General features: G+C 40.3%; 1 non-coding gene across 1 annotated transcript; it reads left to right on the top strand.

Moving 5' to 3' along the window:
* On the top strand, window positions 5,494–5,566 carry TRNAK-CUU. Its single transcript has one exon. It is a non-coding gene; the product is annotated as a tRNA-Lys (tRNA).

Below are 5,779 nucleotides of genomic sequence, written 5' to 3' on the forward strand. Positions count from 1 at the left end.
GGTCTGTCCGGAAGAGCATAGAATCTGGCTCGAGCGCCGGCTAACTGGCCTCCACCTGACTGAGCAGTAGCTGGCTGACCTCTCCCTATCTGGCCTCCACCTCTAGGATGGCCTCTACCTGTCTGTCCCCCGCCTCTAGGCGGCTGAGCAACCGGTGTTGAAATCATGGGTTGCTGGCCCTGCTGCACCGCTTTGCCTCGAAGCCTGGGGCAGTATCTCCTCATATGACCAAGGTCTCCGCACTCAAAACAACCTCGCGGTGCGACGACCTGCTGTCCTGATGGCTGACCCTGATGGCCTGTAGACCCACTAGAAGAAGCCTGAATAGCCAGTGGACGGTATGAACTCTCTGGCATAGCACTGAAATAGGAACCAGAAGAACCCTGGGAGCTGAATACCCACTAGAAGAACCCTGAATAACTGGCAGGCGATAAGATCTCTCTGGCATGACGCTGAAATAAGGGCGCGTTGGAGCACCTCAAGCAGGTGGTGGTGCCGAATGTGGGGGCCTGCTAGGCTGACCCCTCCCAAACTGACCTCTACCCCTAGCCGGGGTACCTCTAAACTCTCCGGAGAACCTAGCCCTCTTGTCCTGCTGCATCTGCTCCCTACCTCTCAGACGGTCACCCTCAATCCTCCGAGCAATCTCCACCACAAGCTGATAAGGAGTCCCCATCTCCACCTCTCGGGCCATGTTGGCCCTAATGCCAGAATGCAACCCTGCAACGAACCTCCGCACCCTCTCCGCATTAGTAGGAAGTATCATCAATGCATGGCGGGATAGCTCAAAAAACCTCGCCTCATAGTCGGTCACAAACATCTGACCCTGCTCAAGCTGTTCAAACTGATACCGTAGCTCTTCCTCTCAGATGGTGGGATATACCTGTCCAGAAATAACTGTGTGAACCGACTCCAGGTGATGGGAGGAGAACCTGTTGGCCTGCCAAGAACATACGACTGTCACCATCTACGGGCCCTGCCCTCCAGCTGAAAAGTAGTGAAGTCAACCCCATGCGACTTCAATATCCTCATGTTGTGTAGTCTGACCACCGCACTATAGGAAATGAAGAAAGAGTAGATTCCTAACACCCTATAGCCTCTCGAAGATAAATACAGACGTCTCCGTACCGATCCGCAAGACTCTATTAGGTTAGCCCATGACTTGTGAGACCTACGTGAACCTAGTGCTCTGGTACCATGTTGTCACGACCCAATATCGTTACAGGTCGTGATGGCGCACAACTCCGTTGTCAGGCAAGCCAACTCTACATATTAGTAAATTCTCATTTTTAGTTTACCAAAACAGTTTCGATAATTTGTTCATTAGAATCAAAAATAAGTGATAATCAGTAACGTAAAATAATAATTTTTACAAACCAAAAGAATAGTCTACCAATGTGTGTGCCAAGACCTGGTGTCACAAGCATATGGGCATCTAGTAGAATACACAAAGGAATAAATCTATCCTACTGTCTGAACTAGAATAGACAGCCAGAAGTACAGAGAGACTCCATCACGCTGATGAACGGCATAGTAAAGGAGCAGCTCACCGTGGAATCTCGAGACTCTATCAAGAATGCGCACCAGACTGATAGCCAGATGTACCTGCCTCAGATCCACTACAATGAAGTACAGAAGCGTAGTATGAGTACATAAATAATATGTACCCAGTATGTATCCAGTCTAACCTCGAAGAAGCAGTGACGAGGGGTCGACATGACAGTTACTAAGGTCAATACCAATAATGATTTAACATTTCACTAAGCATGGATAATATAGGCAAAATAACAAGCTCAGAGTTTACAGAGATCAATATATATCAATTCCAGTCATGTCTTATATGATTTCAATTCAAGGCATTTATCAGAGTGAGTCATGAAATAGATTTCACATAAATGTCATCTGCACATCATGCCGAGGTCGTACGGCCCGGTCCAACATAGAAAGGAAATGTGCACTGCCAGAGGGTCGAATGGCGCGAACCATAGATGCATCTATTTCTACCGAGACGATCGGCCCGATCCACAAATATCAATTATCATCAAGAAGGCACATAAAGCGCATTCATATTCACACAAATTCACACAAGTTGTCAAGTAAGTGCATACATTCTTATACATTTATTTCCAACCCCTAACATGTCCTAAGTGATCTCATTAACATAAGAGATATAGACATTTGCGAATATAGCATGATACGGGTCCTAAACTACCTGGACAATTAATATAATAGTAGCTACGCACGGACTCTCATCACCTAGTGCGTATGTAGCCCCCACAATTAGCAACACATGATTAATCAACTCACCTATGGGGATATTTCCCTCTTATAAGGTTAGAAAGGAGACTCACCTCGCTCCAAAGCGTACTTTCCGGTCCAAGCTTAAGCCCAAACCTTCAATTTGGTGCCAAACACTCCAAAACTATCCAAATAGCGTAGAAACCAATCAATATAGGCTTAAAGGTTCATATCCCAACAACTATGGTGATTCCCCAACCCAAATTACAAGATTCCTAAAATTTAGCCCTGGGCCCACGTGCCTGGATTCTGGAAATTTTTGAAGAAAGTTGTTACCCATATCCTAAGGATGAATAATATACAATTTCTACTTCATTCCATAACAAATTTCATGGTTAAATCTTGTTTTTATCAAAACCCTAGGTTTTACTCAAATCCCATGAATTTTTACTAATTTTTGTGTGTTAATCTACCCAAAACCCAAGTATTAAACTCATATTAAGTATAAATAACTTACCTCACAATGCTAGGTTGAATTCCCCTCTTTGAAATCTCCCAAATCGCCTAAGTGTAGAGATGAAATAAAATAAATGGCCTAAGCCCGTTTTTAAAAGCTGTGTCTAGGCCTCTGATGTCGCATTTGCGACATCAGGTTCGCAAATGCGTAGTCGCAATTGCGCCAAAAGCATCGCAATTGCGAACTGGCCCCCCTCCTGCCTTGATCGCAAATACGATCCTGGGGTCGCAAATACAGACCCTGCTGGGTTTGCAAATGCGAAGGAAATGTAGCAAATGCGACGACTGCCCCCAGCCTGGCTTCATCGCAAATGCGAGGTTCGCAATTGTGAACATTTCCTCGCATTTGCTAGACCTGCAACATCTCACAGAAACACCAGAAAACTGGGTTGTTTTTCACCCCAACCCATGCCCGAAACTCACCCGAGCCCTCGGGGCTCCACTCCTAACACCCATACAAGTCCAACAACATTGTACAAACTTGCTCGAGCGTCAAATCGGCGAAATAACATCTAAAACTACGAATTCAACCCCAAAACACATGCAATTCTTAAGAACACTGAAATTCCTATTTTTACAACCGGACGTCCGAATCACGTCAAATCAGTCCCGTTTCTCACCAAATTTCACAGACAAGACTTAGATATTATATTGGACCTGTACCGGGCTCCGGAACCAACATAGGGCCCGATACCAAAAAATTCTTTAAATCCATTGAATTTCAGTTTAATAATTTTTAACAAAAAATTCATTACTCGGGCTAGGGACCTCGGAATTCGATTCCGGGCATATGCCCAGGTCTCATATTTTCCTACGGACCCTCCGGGATCGTCAAAATGCCAGTCCGGGTCCGTTTACTAAAAATATTGACCGAAGTCAAACTTGGCCTTTTAAGCCAACCTTAAGGAACTAAGTGTTCCGATTTCAACCCAAACTCTACCAAATCCCGAACCAACTATCCCCGCAAGTCGTAAATCAGTTAAAGCAAGTACGAAAAGTCTTATTTAGGGGAACGGAGTTCTAGAAGGCAAAACGACCAGTCGGGTCGTTATAAAATAATCCTAAACCTCGGGTACTTAAGTTTCTTAAGGATACACTGCGAATTCAGTGGGCTCGGATTCATTTTCTGTTCTTCTACATTTCTGATTTTTTTCATTGCTATTGTTTTTGAATATATTTTCAAATACATATTTATAACAGATCATACACCCACCTTGAAGGTAGAGAGACTGTTCCAATAGACCCTCGGCTCACGAAAGTCGAGAAAAACAGCAATAGCACCAAGCAATAACAATAACAAGATAGTAAAAAAATGAAACGAAAGGAACAACAAGTAATAAATCTAACAATAACAGAATACGGGTCTAACACTAATACTCTCGTCTACCTACTTTATGTCTATCTTGATTCTCGACCTCCACACCTTCCTATCAAGAGTCATTACCTCGGTAAGCTGAAATAACGTCATATCCTGCCTAATCACCAGGGGCGGCTCTAAGGCTTTGGGCAGTGAGGCCATTGCCTTAGGTCCCCAAAATTTGAAGGCCCCAAATTTATTATAAATTCTTCTTCTTATTATTATTACAATATACTATATATTTATATAAATAACTAGTATAAAGAAAAGTGTTACAATATATTTTTGTTACTTGATTGAGGTTATTTTATACCAATAAATTTATAAATTATGGTAGTTTTCTTCCCTCCTTAATTAGCATATTTGCTTCACTCTTCAATTTTAATTATTTCCTTTTTATATATGAATTATATTATATGCATCGACAACATAATGAATTTCTTTTAAAATATTCTCTGAAATTGGGCGAACACAAAAGGATTCATCATGCACTGGTTTTCTTTTGGTGTAGTTCGACATATTATATTAGGTTATTTACAATTTATTTTGGTTATTCACCAATAAGTACTACTTAATAGAACGAACTACAATTATCGTTTAAATTTTTCAAAAAGAGTAAATATTTTTGACACCGTCAATGCTTAAAATTTAAGCAATTACATTATGTACGTTTATTTCTTTTTCTTGTTTGTGATGATAGTCAAATCGAATTTTTCACTTTGAGTTTTGAACCTCAACATCCGATAGTCCATCACTTTTATTATTTGTACTCTTCATCTTTTTTTTTTTGAAATTCACTTTTTCTATTTTTAATGATTAAATTTGTTATTTAAAAAGTAAATTTTGTTGTTAGTATAAATATTTTATAAAATAAATTTAAATGTCTCTCAATATGGTTTCGCCTTAGGCCATGAGATTCATTAAGCCCCTGCTAATCACCTCTTATAGTATCTATGTATTAAAACATTAAATATTAAAGTTGTTATTTTTTTTTTCTAACTCCAAAGTTTCGGAAAAGAATTATCCCAATTAGAGTTGCTTCAAACTTCAGTACTATGAAACTCCAAGGTCATGCAATATGATGATGACTTTAGATACTACCACTGACACTCAAAATTTGGAATTAAATAATCCCCACAAGCATATATCACACTTTCACATACTAACATTTCAAACTAATACACACATCAACGAGTATTTAACGCAGTGGTATTATTGGAAGTCTACCTTACAATTTACAAATGTCCAAATTGGAGTCTTACTTTATGAAACAAAAACAAAAAGACATGCACACCTTGGATTCGGGAATGTAATTGGTGCTTTATTATGACAAGGCAGAAAAACAAACAATAATACGGAGATAATATCCTTACAGCATCGCAGCCCGTCTAGCTCAGTTGGTAGAGCGCAAGGCTCTTAACCTTGTGGTCGTGGGTTCGAGCCCCACGGTGGGCGACTTATTTTTTTACTCTTTAAGTTTTGTTTCTCCATTTATCATGTTTTGATTCCTATGTAAATTAACTTATTTCTCCATTTATCATGTTTTGATTCCTATGTAAATTTAGAACATTACTCTGACCTAATCTGATACTTTATTTTGTTTACCTTTCCTTTGAAACTATTATTCCAAGTTTATCCACTAACTAAGTTCAAGTAATCAATATATTT

The sequence above is a fragment of the Nicotiana attenuata genome, chromosome 1 (assembly GCF_001879085.1).
Source record: "Nicotiana attenuata strain UT chromosome 1, NIATTr2, whole genome shotgun sequence".
Classification (NCBI taxonomy): domain Eukaryota; kingdom Viridiplantae; phylum Streptophyta; class Magnoliopsida; order Solanales; family Solanaceae; genus Nicotiana; species Nicotiana attenuata.